The sequence below is a fragment of the Hibiscus syriacus genome, unplaced genomic scaffold (assembly GCF_006381635.1).
Source record: "Hibiscus syriacus cultivar Baekdansim isolate YM2019G1 unplaced genomic scaffold, ASM638163v2 tig00111837_pilon, whole genome shotgun sequence".
NCBI lineage: Eukaryota > Viridiplantae > Streptophyta > Magnoliopsida > Malvales > Malvaceae > Hibiscus > Hibiscus syriacus.
In genome coordinates, this window is record NW_024063194.1 from 9,336,675 (window position 1) to 9,352,027 (window position 15,353).

General features: G+C 33.6%; 1 pseudogene; it reads left to right on the top strand.

Moving 5' to 3' along the window:
• The first annotated feature begins 1,071 nt into the window (after positions 1-1,071).
• LOC120171787 lies at positions 1,072-3,698 on the top strand (annotated as a pseudogene).
• The last annotated feature ends 11,655 nt before the right edge of the window (positions 3,699-15,353 follow it).

A 15,353-nucleotide genomic window follows, 5' to 3' on the forward strand; every position in this document is an offset into this window, starting at 1 on the left:
ACAAATAGTTTTTTTTAAATGAACACAATTAACAAATAAATAATAAAATAATTGAAATTATAAGTACTTATCTACCTTGAATATAGCGTAGATACACCACTAATCATTTACCATGATAAAAGTTCATCCAACTATATTCGAGTAAAATATTAGCGTGTATAATGAGCTCAAATGGAACATTTACAAGAGAATTCTTTTAAGTGAAGTTCAATTATTATCTTTTCAGTTTGCATTTCATATTTCATATTCTCATTTCAACTTTCATTTACTATGATTTTATGATGTTTGATCATTTGAAGTTTGAACAACCAACGAATTTTTTTAAATAAATAAGTATTACATTTGATATACATTTAACAATTTATATTATATTTGTACGAACAAAACAAACTCAATGATAAAATAATTATATATATTTTTTGAGGTATCGTGTTCGAACACCGTCAATATCAGGAGAGTGAGCATTTAATATCAAATGTAAGAGTTATCTTTAAACATACAGTCAGATACTATCTTGTACTTACTCTAAATTACTAAAAATAAAAAAATAATTTATATTATATTTAATTTTTTATTAAATTTATGTTACTACTTACTAGTCAATCGAATGATAATTTAGTTAAGATATTATTAAATTAATTTCATTTAAGAATATAATACATATTATTTAATTGATCTTAATTTTTTATTCTATATTATTTTTATATAAATTAAATATAAAATATAAAAGTTATTAAATAAAAATTTTGATAAATGTAAAATATTCTTTCCACGAGGGTGTGAGTTGTAAAATCTATAATTCACAAAAATTATTTTTTGTTAAATTAAATTTAAATATATATTTTTTAAAATAGTCTACATAATAATTTTGTTATTATTTTTTAATATTAATTTCAAGAACAAATTTGAGCTTGCAAACAATAAGAAAAAACTCAACCTTTTCTGTCGAGTTTCATAGTGAACAAAAAAGAAAGAAAACAATAAGAGAAGAAACAAAGAGAAAATCTAAACTTATTTAGAAACAAAGTAAAAATTATTTTTTTTCATTCACTTATCAAACAAAGTAGATCATAGAAAAAAAGCCAAGAGAGAGAAAAACCCAAAATAAAAGAAATAAAAAGAAGAAGAAGAAAGAAAGTAGAAATAAAGGATATTGTGGATGCTTAGCTCAATCTGGCCTCGTCTATGCTGTATTGGGCAGTCAGGTTCATAGAAGATATTCCAACTTAACTTCTCCCTTCCTTGCTATATTTCCCTTTACCTAACTCACAGCTCTCCTAGGTTTTCTTTTTCTTTTACAAAACTTCCTTTATTCAATACCCTTCCCTTCCCTCATTTATTGTTATTTTTTTTTTATTTTTTTTATTTTATTAAAGAAAAAGAGTGAGTTTTCATCTCTATCAGAATTCTCTGGTTCCTTTTTATTATTTTTAAGAGGAGATGGTGATCCTCAATTTTTAAGGGTTTTTTTTCATCTTTTAAAGTATTATTTATATTGATATATCCATAAGGATTTTAAGTTGTGAAAAGAGAGGAGGGTGAAATGTGGGATCTTAATGACTCTCCTTATCAGCACGCAAGAGACGACGAATCGGAGGGGGGCTCCTCGCAGAAAACTTCCGTAGATGGTGATGAAGATAAGGGTAAACGGGTCGGATCCGTTTCAAATTCAAGCTCGTCAGCTGTGGTGATCGAGGACGGATCGGAAGAAGAAGTCGGAGAGAGGGTTAAAGCGGCATTAAAGAAGAGAAGTAGCAAGATGATTTTTGGGTTCTCGGTGCCTCATGAAGAAGATTTCGTGGAGAGCACTGACCCGGCTCCAGTGACCCACAGTTTTTCCCACTGGATCAAGACCCGGAAATGGGGTCTGTCGGAAGTGGACCAGGGTTCCCCCCGGCTAACTGGGTTGGTGTCAAATTTTGTCAATCGGAGCCTCTTCCTCATGCTAAATCCGTTGAGGTTTCTCAGCCGATGAAGAAAAGCAGGAGAGGGCCAAGGTCAAGAAGTTCTCAATATAGAGGAGTTACTTTTTATAGAAGAACTGGCAGATGGGAGTCTCATATTTGGTTTGTAAATAGCTATCTTAGTTTTTTTTTTTCCATTTCATTCCATAACGAGCATAGCTTTGAATTTTCTTGTCTTTTTATTTTTCCCTCGAACCAATCAAATTTAAGGATTTTTTTCTTTGATTTGTTATTTAACGCACAGGGATTGTGGAAAGCAAGTTTACTTGGGTATGGGTGTCTCTCCTATATATATATATATAATATAATTATTGAGACAAATTTTCTTTTTGCAATTTAATGTTTTCCAATTTACATGAGATGGGTCTTTATTTTGTTCTTCTCTATCGGCTTTGATTATGTAGGCGGATTCGACACGGCACATGCAGCTGCTCGGTAATTCTTCTAGTTTTAAACTTTTTCTTTTTTAATTTTTCAAAACAAAAAAAAAAGTAAAAAATAAAAACCTCTTTCATTATTTCTGGCAGTGCGTATGATAGGGCAGCAATCAAGTTCCGGGGATTTGAAGCCGACATTAATTTTAGTATTGAAGATTATGAAGATGACTTGAAGAAGGTGAGACTTGAGATTCGGAGAGAGAGAGAGAGAGAGAGAAGAAAACATTGCGTACTTTATCTTATCTTGAATAGTTCTTCTATCTTTATCTTGTAAAGTTTCTCTCTTTTTTAAAAATAAAAGTTGAAGTTTCTGGCTTTATGTTTTGTTGGTGTGTACTGTAAATCACATCGTTCACTAAAGGATCTTCCCTTTTGTTGTATTAACAGATGAGTAACCTAAGCAAGGAAGAATTTGTGCATGTACTTCGCCGACAAAGCGCCGGATTTCCTCGAGGAAGTTCCAAATATAGAGGGGTTACCTTACACAAATGTGGCCGATGGGAAGCTAGAATGGGCCAATTATTAGGCAAAAAGTAACCTTTTTTATCCCCCCCCCTTCTCCCTCTCCGTTTCTCAAGCTCCACTACTCTCTTCACTGCCTACTCTTTCTTTTACAGATACGTTTATTTAGGCTTGTTCGACACCGAGATCGAAGCGGCAAGGTTGGTGCTTTACCTTTTCTTCTTTTGATTTTGATGGAAAAAAAATAAAAATAAGAAATCTAGTTGTATTTGGTGATTGGCTATCGAGTTCTCTTGTCCCGTGTTTTGTAGGGCTTATGTTAGAGCAGCAATTAAGTGCAATGGCAAAGATGCTGTCACTAACTTTGATCCCAGCATTTACGACAATGAGCTTAACACTGGTGGTAAGAATTTTCCAATTTGGGATAATGTAATATTATGCATTCCCCCTTTATACGTTTACCCCAAGTTATTGGACATGCTTATTTAGAAACTCGGGTAATGCTGGAGATCACAACCTTGATTTGAGCTTAGGGAATTCAATCCCAAAGCAAAGGAATCTAGAGCTTGGTGGTGATAGGCAAATTTCTATGGGTTATTATCAGCATAGTCTGCCACCCGAAGGAGATTGGCGATCCGGTGGATTTAGGTCTCAGGTTGGTTTTGGTGATAGGCAAGTCAAGCATAGTCTGCTTTGGTAGTGATTGATTTCATTTTCATTGATTATATTGGCAGTTAAATCTGCAGAAAGATACTAGTAGAAGTGATAGTGCTAATCATCGAAGCTCCGATAGATATGCTGAGGCAGAAACAATGCAGCTGTTGAGCCAAACTCATATTCAATCTCCAGCATCAATCAAGTCTAATGAACTGCAAAGATGTGGACAGTTCAGGAGACCTGGAGATAACAATGTGTTCCACATTCCTCCGCACATTAATCCGTCATCTTATCAGGTTTGAATTTATGGCTCCGGCTGATAATAATTTTTACTGGCTTGATTTGGATTGCATATATACAGTAGGGAAGTCTCGAACTAACTAACAATTTCACAACTTTTTAGATTCATTTTCCAAGCAACGGCAATGGAGGCCGAATCAGTAGGAATCATTCGCTATCAACTGATGAGCAACAATGGCAGTCGGGTCCTCACCAAATGTTTGGAAATTCTGCAGCATCATCAGGATTCCCATTGCAGACCAGACCTAGTTCCCAAACTTGGCTGCAGAAAAATGGGTTCCACTAGTTCATGAGACCCCCTAACCCAAACTTGGCATTTTAAGCATGTAAAGATCAAAGCTTGGATATCACGTCTTTTAAAAAAAAATTCCCATCTCCCCTTGGAACAAAGAACGAAAATAGTAATAAAGAAGATGAAGAATTCCAGCTCTTTTGGACTTGTCGGCATCTATTAAAACTAACAACCCGACGTAGTTGTGTTCCGACTTAATCCGCCGATCTTTTCTGTAGTCTTCAATGCAATTTCTGAGCCGCCCTTATACACAGTTGGTGTCATTGTTGTACCCTATTTTCATTTACTACCATTACCAGTACAATGCAACTTCCGTTTGCCATCCTTGACATTGTTAGGTGCATGGTATCTCCTTGTATTTTTCTTCCTCCATAATTTTTCTGAACCAAAAAGGAGAACAAATAGGGGAAAAATTATGTAAATATAAAGTTCTATAATGCATATAAAGCATACAAAATTAGGAAATTGAATTTGTCTGGGAAATAGCAGTGGATGGTGATGAATGGTCAACGTCAATTATTTGTCCTTTGAATCAGTTCACTCACCAGACATGGCTATAATGGCGAGAGGGACTAATCATTTCCCTCTCCCCTATTGCTTTAAAAACGACGTTTGTGAGAAACTTAGAAAGAGACGAATAAGGGTTTATGGGTAAAGAGTTACCCATGTCAGTTTACTAGCAAGGAAATTAACTTCAAAAGTGATAAAAAGCTAAGTACGGCTTCAGTATCTTATTTTGCCTCTTGGATTTACTTTTACACCAAGTAGACGATTATAAGAATATAAATATTCAGAGTTTCTCTCCAATCTCCAATGGATTCCTAAAATTCAGGATCATCTACGTATATAGTCCCTCAATTATTACTTTAATTATTTTTTGATAACTAACTATAATATTCTTTAAAATTATACCCAACATTATATTTTATTTTTATTTTTATTTTTATCACACCATTAAAAAATAACACTGATTTCAACAAATCATTTAAAGAAAATAAAAATATAATATTACCATTTTGTTAGCGAGTGATAAGTGGTGAATCTATAAATATTTTTTTAGGATTAACATATTATATATTAATAACATAAAATTTTCGTAAGAGGTAGAACAAATAAAGTTTCATGATGGATATTATCAGTAAAATGAACAATTAACATAAGGAAATTTGAATTTCAGGATTTCACATATAAAGGTGTTCAAACGATTAATTCGACTATCGATCGAATCAAATTCTCATTAATCAAACTTTTCTTAACTGTTAACCGAATTGATTTTTTTTTTTTGAAAATATTAGCATAGTCAAAATAAGTTTGATTAATATATTCATTATATATAATATATTTAATATTTAGTATATATAATATATTTAATATTTACTAATTTTGATTAATTCAGTTAATTAACCGATTTCAAACCGAATTAACCATTAACTGGCCGAATTAATTCACTTCTGTCAGTTAATTCTGTTAAAACTGAGAAGTGAATACCCCTATCCACATACATAACCATTGCGGATGATCAAAACGGAGCATTAAATACGATTTTAAAAAATAATTAGATGATCAAAATAAAATTAAAGTGATAATTAAATTACTAAATGCATAATTTATCCTAAAATTTATGATAAAAACTTTAGAGCAGTGTACGAGGAAAAGAAGGTTGTTTCCTCTTTTGTTTTAGGTATGTGTTATTTGTTTGGGATGTGAAAAAAAGTTGATAAAGGCGTCATTTGATAACAGTCCAATTGTGATTGATTAATGTGTATTTGCAATAAGATATTAGTACCGAATGAATAAAATAATAATTGTGATTTCGTCATTTGGGTCGTCATTGTTCATTTTTAAATCAGTTGCATATGGGGCAGAGGGCTTTTTTAATTTTATTATTGTAAAGAGGAAATTTTTCTACAAGGAGAAAGGTCAAGGCCACCTTCTTTTGTCATCCTTATCTTATGAATTTAATATGCAATATGATTTGTTCAAAAATCTTTATGCTTAATTTTAAAAAACATATGGTTCAAAATTAAATGTTTTTATTTACAATGTTATAGTAGAAAAGAATATGCTAACCCAAGATCGAGATTTTATAATTCTTGACAATGAATCAAACAATATAAGAGTACTTTGTTATCATTGGTTTATACATTGAACAACCTATTAACAGAATTAAAAAAAACACTTTGTTTAAAACAAAGGATTAAAAAGTTGGCATGTTGCAAAAATATTGTTGGTCAATCAATTGTTATTGTGGGCAAATTTCATGCACTCATTGCTGGAAAAATTATTATAAACTATAATCGTAAGTTTAGATTTTATTTATACATTTAGTAGTATTAATTAAGTACGACTATTTATTGGGATGAGATATTAAAATTTTCAAATAATTAAAAAAATTAGAGATTTAAATCTTGATATTATGAACTAAAAAAATTGTTAGAAGTCGCCCTATTATAAATCATTATAATTTCTGATATATATATATATATATATATATCTGTTGATTTAAATTAAGAATGGTAAGAATTCTGTTTAAAACATAATTGTAAGATTTCAGTAACGATCCTTTTATTTATAATATAAGAATTCGGAAATTAAATATTATTTAAAAATTTAATATTTTATCGTGTTATAAATTTGTTTTAAATAATTTTTTTATTAATATGAGATAAGTATAAGATATATGTTCAAAGATAAACTCTCAACCTTTTAACATTGAACGTTCTTACTCTTGATATTTATGGTACTTAAACCCAGGTCCTCAAGAAATAACAACAATATTTTTTTAACCACTGAGACCACTTGATTTGTGTTTTTTAAATAATTTTTTTCTTAATGGAAGGAAAAGAAGAATTGTGCTCTTAATGACTATTGAACCTATAATTTAGACGAGAGGAGAGGTATCAACTTCTGTAATTTTAATCTTATCAGGAAGATCCTTGCTGGTAACGGCTCCCTTCGGGTAGCTTGGCTCAACAGCTATGTTCTTAAGAACCAAGACTTTTGGTATTTTCAAGCTGGAACGAACGTAAGTTGGAGTATAAAACGGATTTTAAAGCTGAGAACAACATCTTTTCCTTTTCTCACTGTTGGTTTGCAACCCAAAGAAATATGGGAAATAACCCGTACACATGAACAAAAGGTTCCTTGGCATCGTTTAATCTGGTTTCCACTACATATTCCTAAACATAGTCTGTTAGCTTGGATGGTTCTTCTCGATCGTCTTCCTACCATAGATCGCCTCCAACGAATGGGAATCTTCTCTGAAGGCATTTGTATCAACTGCAACCTCTTCCAAGAGTCTCGAGACCATCTTTTCTTCCACTGCCCTCTAGCAGCTGAACTCTAGAATTCTGTTCTGCAGCTTACTGGTATGAACTCATCTTTCATGTCTTAGGATGACTTTATTGTTCGGCTTGCTCTTCTTGGAAAGGGAAATCTCTAATCACTGTCATTTTGAAGCTTGCATGGTCTGCTTTCATTTATTTTTTGTGGCAAGAACGCAAAAACAGAATTTTCCTTGGACATCGAGAAGTGTTGAAGCTTTGCTCTAAGAAATCAAGAATGTTGTAGGCATTCGACTTAGAGGCAAATCCATTAATAGATTAGATAGTATTAACCTTACTCTTTGTAGTGCTTGGAATATAACCTAACCAATCTTTTGTTTATTTTGTATGTTCATAGTTCTTTTGTTGTATCATTGGTTGATTGGTTGTACAAACTTTGCTAGTTGGGTAATAAAATTTGAATTATCCAAAAAAAAACTTCCATATTTTAACTACAATCTCTAAAGATTATTGATTTATTGATATTTTTTTATTAATCTTGAGTAATTACAAGTGATAATAATTGTTCTAAAGACTTTCAACTAATTGATAGAGTTCTCAAATATCATACAATCGCTGATGTTCGAACCCTAAATCTCTATTAACTATTTGATAATTTTTTTATACATTACTAATACATTATATTAAATATGTTAAAGCTTTTAGAAATAAATCCAAACAACATCGTTTTTAGTGATTACTAACTGAATTATACGTTATTAAGTGAAACGAACATACACTTTTATTTAAATTTACAATTGATTCATAAAAAAGATTTATGAACCCACTTTAAAATATTTAGTTATTTAAAAATATATACGTTATTAAATGAACTATACTTTATTAAGAAATTGCAGTTATTTAGCTTAATATATGTTGTCCAAACTCTTAAATTAAAATTATAGTTAATTATATGATATGTCCCTAAACCATAACTCTTATTTTAAATTGATTCTTAAACTTTTTAATATTCCAATTTCATCCCAAACTATGAATCTTATTTTAAATTAATCCTTAAACTATTGAAAATTTCAATTTTATCCCCAAACTATAACATTCATTCTAAATTAGTCCCCAAACATTTTAAACATTCCAATTTAATCCCAAATTTATCCAAATATGTAATTAGTTTCAACCAAAATTTTGTTAACATACAATGATATAACTTGGCCTAATAATTTTATGCCTAATAATTTAATTAACAAGGGATTTAATTAGTATATATGTATAGTTTGGGAAGAAATTAAAATTTTCAAAAAGTTTAGGGACAATTTAGAATGAATGTTATATTTTAGGGATGAAATTAAAATTATCACACCTGGAATTTTTTTTTATTTTAATAATTATCTTGGTTAATTTTGAGTGTTATTTTGGCACTTTTTATAAATTTCATAGCCAATTCAAAATTTTAAGAAATTCAAGGGCTTGAAGTGTAAATTTAACTCCCAGACCAGAGTTCATTTGAGGAAAGCTTCCAAATTTGTCAAGCAAAACTCGACCATACGCACCTATCATTGTTTACCTGTCTCCGACTGGCGGTGGCGTGCACCACCACCTTATTCCCTATCGTCTCCCGGTTAAAAGTTCTTTTTCAATTTCTTGAAATGTGTCGCCCATCGACCTGGAGAACATGACGAAGCTCCGTCGAAACCCATCGTTGATTTCTTTGCGATTTCGGTTGCCGTGGACGTCCGTAAGCTGCGTCGTCTCCACCAATCGAATCATCATCCCATTCCGATCAAAACTCGACCAACCTCGCCCCAGTAAAGGCTGTCGTTCGCTGCGAATTAGCTGGTAAATTTTCATAGAAAAGCCCCGAATCCACCTTTTTTTTATTATTTTCGGCTGATTCAGACGATAGTCGGTCTCACCACCACCATCATCGAGTTCCTCTGCTGTTCCGAGCAAAACCCAGGCGAACCTTCCTTCTAACGTTGTCGTTTCTCTGGTCTGTGTCCCCGTTACTCACCGCACGTGCTTGTACGCGCCGTCACCGTGCATGAGCATTGTTTCCCCATTGAAGTTTCTGGAAAATGTGTCAACTCAGATCGAGTTGATCGAGTCAACTCAACTGAGTAGCCAAGTTAATCGAGTCAACTTTGACCGAGTCAACCCTTTTACTAACCTGTTGACCTACCCATTGACAGAACCCGTTGACTTTGACTTTGATCCGTTTACTGTTGACTTTGATCAAAAATTTAAAATTTTTGAAGCTCTGATTTTATGTTTTTTTAACGTTCTGAGTCTGAATCCGAAGTTTATTTCGTCAAATTCTAACCGAAATCCTTTAAATTGACCTTCGAACCTGAATATATAGTTACCTTTATTAGATTGTCTGAGGAAAAATAAGGAAAAGGCAAGGACTGATTTAAGACTTTGATTATGATAAGTTCCCGTGATTCTCTTGATCAGTCGACTGCTCGACCCAGTTCCTCTCGATCCACCCTACCACATCATTCATGATTACGCGTTTAATTCCATAACTCTATTAAATACTCTGTTCAATATATTATTTCGATAGTAACCCTTCTCTGATCTGATTTAGGATCATGTATTGTTTTTTCCGTAGTGGGATCATTGTTTAATAAACCTCTCAGACTGACCCATTTTACGAGGTGTGTTCCTTGTGTGCTATATATCTATTTTTAAATATCTGTCTGAATTACCATGTGCTCATGAATGTTTTATCTGATTTGGAACATGATCGATTTCAATCAATGAAAAACTGGATTTTGGTTTATTGATTTCCTGAGTACCTGATATCCTTTTTACTGATTTTAAATTATAGTTTGACTGATACATGTCTTCTCGTTACTACGTACTAAAAAATGTCTAGCCTCTCATTTCTTGATCTACCAGTACTGTCTGAAACTATTTTCTCTAGGGTTATGGGATGTACTCTGGAAGCTCTACCAGCTCCGATCAAGTTGGTAATTCCTTATGGACCTAAGACAACCTTGGGTGGGCTCCTTAGCCCAATGAGCCTAGTGGTAAGACATTATGGACCCTATGGCACCCCCATAGGGATTGCTCCTTTTCTTTGTACGTTATGGTAAGTCCTTAAGGACATGATGGGCACTCCCTTTAGGTGGAACATATGCTTCGGCTAGGGTAAGTCCTTATGGACTCAAGGTGCTCTTTTAGGTTGACTCCTAGATCATATTGGCCTAGGGTAATCCTTTTGGATGCAGTTATAGGGAACTACATTTGGTGTTCGGTTAGAGGGTAATTATCTATTTTTTAAAATAAAAACCTCACTGATATTCTTATGATACTATGCTAAATTATTTTTAAATTATCTATAAGTTTTGATTTGCACTGTTGGGACACACTGAGCTCCCTAGCTCACTCTTTTATCTTTCTATTTTTAGATATTTTGAATAGGCTCCCAAATCAACACTTGGAGGATCGACATATTCCGTACAAAATATTTTGTTGTAATGTTTTAATCTTCGAAACTACCTTCCTGTGGGTTACATATGCCTATTATATTGAGATACTGACTTTATGGACTATTTCATATTACCCCTGATGTATGGTGTATTTGACTCACTATATATGTTATATATATATATATCATGAATTGGGTTTTAACTATTATAACTATGGTTTTTAAGAGGTTCTAAATTTTTAAAGTGTTGAAAATGTTTTGGGAAATTATTTTTTTTATTGTAATCCGCTAGATCTAGTCTAACATATAGTTAGGGTCTATGGGGTTATAATTGGTTGGTATAAGAGCTTTTGGTTTTTAAAACATCGGAATGTGGATGGGTTCAAAACAAAAAAACATAATTTTGAAATGTTTTAGGAAACAAGTACTAAAGGCATGTCACAAGTTTTACAAGTTAATGGTGTATATGAATCCAAGTGCCAAACCTGACCCTAATATTTATCTATTGTCTATATCTAGAGAATCCTTCGAGAGAAGTGCTAGATGACGCTGTTGATCTACCCATGTGTGAGATCGACCTATTAGATTCATTGATTTTGCAGTAGACCAACCGCTTCAAGATGACCCTTCTGCCCAAGAGATTCTCTAGCCCCGACAGATTTTTCACCTGCCCCTGATATAGGTTTGACTACCCTGTTAGAGGAGTATTATATTCTAGGACCAAGCCTATTAGTGTTGTTTTGGATGAAAATTCTATAGACAATTTCTTCAACTAACTCAGGGTACGGTTAGAGCCACAGGCTTTGCACCTGAGGTGCCTATTTCTCATACCCTTCTTATGAATGGAGTTAGAACCTTTATATTCCTACTAGTGGAACTCCAACTGAGGTGGTGGATTGGCTATGTGATACTAAGAGGCGTATGGATCAGTTAGTGTTAGATCCGCAAAGGAGGTATTTGGGAGTTATGTCATATTGGATGAGAATGCTTACACTTAGTGGGAGTCCGTAGTCAATAGTATTACGATCGATCGTCTGATTTATTTAGGGAGCGTTTTAGGAGTCGCTTCCTGGGAGAGTGATATCTGGCTCAGAGATGATAGTAGTTTTGAGGCCTTGTTCAGGGAGATATGGTTGTTTTTTAATATGAGATAGAGTTCTTGAAGTTGTTGAAATATGGTTTTAGCTTGCTGTCTACCAAGAGAGATAGGTGTCGTAGGTTCGCTCAGGAACTTAGTTATGAGTTATGCAAGCAAGTTTTTACTCATCAAGATGAGGTGTTCGATACTTTAGTTGGGAGAGCGAAGAATGATAAGGAAAATAAAGCTAAGGCTCATGTTAGTGAGAGAGTAGATCAAGAGCAGTCTAGGATACCTTTTGTGTATTTGAGTCCTCTGCCTGTCCTGAGAAGAAATCTTGTTCTATTGTCCATCAGTGAAGTCATACTGTTTCAAGACCAGTGTCACCTCCACCCTCAGCGGGTAGTCGATGTGATTCTCCAAGTTTCTCCCCTATGTCGAACTGTGAGTTCTGTGGTAATCGACATGGAGGAGAGTGTTGAAAAAAATGGGTACTTGTTATCGTTGTGGGTTTAGAGAGCATTTCCTTAGGGATTGTCCCATCCTGCCTCTTCTGAGCGTACATCGACTCTGACCCCTGCCCATTCTTAGGCTTCTGTTCAAACCCCAACTAAGAGTCATAATCAGGGTAGGACTTATAGATCCGCTTCTAGGACCAATGGTAGAACCCAATCACAACAAAGTAGAGCCCAATTTTGTCTGAGGTGGGATAACATGCTCTTTCTATGATACAGACATTCTGATGATAAAGATGAACCTGAGAGTTCTGTAGGTATTTTCATTGTTATTTATGTTTCTTAATATAAACATATGAATAATGATCCTATATATTCCTGTATTTCGAGCCATACATCCCGAGACCTTCAAAATATAATTTTTGTATATCAAAATAACTGATACCATTACCGTTGTGAGTTAACAAATATTTTGTTATCTGATTCCCAATACTTAGGCTTTCTTCTTTGAAAGGATTATAGAGGTTTAGTTCCGTATATGTTCGGCTTGGTGAATTTTGAGGACAAAGTTCTTTTAAGGGGAGGAGAGTTATTACACCTGAAATTTTTGGTTTTTATTTTAATAATTATCTCGGTTAATTTCGAGGTCTATTTGGGCACTTTTTATAAATTTTAAAGGCAATTCAAAATTTCAAGGAAATTCAGGGGATTGAAGGGTAAATTTTCCATTTTATTTTAGTTTCCAATTTTAATTTCTCAAACTAGTGTTCATTTGAGGAAAGCTTCCAACTTTTTCAAGAAAAACCCAACCAAACAGTACCTATTGTTTTTCATCTGTCTTCGACTAGTAGTGGCGTGCACCACCACCACTACCTTATTCCCCATCATTTCTTGGTCAAAACCCTCTTTCAATTCCTAAAAAATTATCGTTGATTGATATAGAGAACCCAACAAAGCTTCGTTGAAACCCTTAATTGATTTCTTCGTAATTCTGAATGTCGTGGACGTTCATAGCTCGTGTTGTCGATTCGTCGTCCTAGTTCGGTCAAAACCCAACCAACTTCACCTCAGTAAAGGCTATTGTTCACCACGAATTAACTAGTAAAGTTTCATCAAAAATCCCAAATATGTCATTATTTTCATGATTTCCGACTAACTCTAGTGTTGGTCGATCTCACCTCCTCCATCATCGAGTTCCCTAGCTTGTTTCAACCAAAACCCAGGCGAGCCTTCCTTTCACTATTGTAGTTTCCGTGGTCCACCGTGAAGGGTGAGTATAAGTCATTTTCTGGTTATTTATCCATATTTTTGGCTTTTTTTGAGTTGTATTGAGTTGATATTGATATTTGGTTGTTTATCATGTGCTCAAGCATCGTCCCTGTTCCCGTTACCCGCTTCATGCGCCTGCACGTGTCGCCCCCATGCGTAGGCATTGTTTCCCCATTGAAGTTTCTAGAAACTAAGTCAATTCAGACCTAGTTGATCGAGTCAACTCGATCGACTCAACTCTGACCAAGTCAACCCGTTAACTTGGCCGTTTACTAGACCTGTTAAGTTTGACTTTTCCTGACCGTTGACTTTGACTAAAATTTCAAAAATTTTGAAAAGTCATATTTTAAGTTTTTTTATGTCCTAAGTCTGAATCCAAAGTGCGTTTCAACAAATTCTAACATGAAAGCCTCCAAATTGACCTTCAAACTTCAATATGTATAGTTACTTTTATTAAATTATATGAGGAAAAATAAGGAAAAGGCAAGGACTGATTTACGACTTTGGTTATGATAGGTGCACGTGATTCTCCTGACCCGTTGATTACTCGACCCAGCTCATCTCAATTCGCTCGACCAAGTGACTGTGATTACGCTTATAATTTGTAACTCTATTAAGTACTACGTATAATATATTATTCTGATAGTAACCCTGCTCTGATTTGAATTAGGACCGTGTATTGTTTTTGTTCGTAGTGGGACCAGTGTTCAATAAACCTCTCAGACTGGATCGTTTTACGAGGTGTATTCCTTATGGGCTATATATCTATTTGAATTACCATGTGCACACGAATGTTTTATCTGATTTGAAACATGACCGATTTAAATGAATGAAAAGCCTGATTTTAGTTTATTGATTTCTCGAATACTTGATATATGTTTACTAATTTTAAATTTCAGTTTGACAAATACATGTTCTCTGGTTACTACTTACTGAAAAATATCTGGCCTCTGATTTCCAGATCTACCAGTACTGTCCGAAACTATTTTTTTTTGGTTCTGGGATGTACTCTGGAACCTCTACTGGTTTAGCTTTGATCAAGCTGGTAATTTCTTATGGACCCAAGGTAAGCCTTGGGTGAGCTCCTGGGCCCAAAGGGCCTAGTGGTAAGACCATATGTATAACACCCTCAACCGGTACCCGACCCGAATACGAATCCGAGTTGTCATATTGACTTTTCAAAATTGTCTCTCTGAAAATTTATTGTAATTTAAAACTTTTTTTTCTTTTATTGATAAACGCTTATACAAACGTTAATATTGAAAATTCATATTTTAAAATGAAAATAAATACTTGATAATTTACCTAAATATAAAATAGTATGATTACAAAACTGATTGGAGCATTACAATTTAAAACTTTATAATAGATGCCAACAAAATCAAAAAAATAATAAGAAACCTATAGGTCAAATTGTTTTGATATGATCTTCTTCAGGTGTATGATGTATTCTCCTAGCTTTAACCCTCGGATCTCTTTGAACCTACGTGTGAAACAATCACACGTCGTTGATTAGTGAGACAATAATAAGTATAATAAAACATTTAAAAACACTTATTCATCTCATAGAAAATGTTGTATACTAAAATCAAGATACATTTCATGAAAATAATGTATACTTTTACACATTGTTCAATTTATATCACTTTGTTTTAATAGCCCAATGCATATCATTAAGAACTCAAGGTATCTGAGTACATTGAGGTTGTGCACTATAATTGCAGT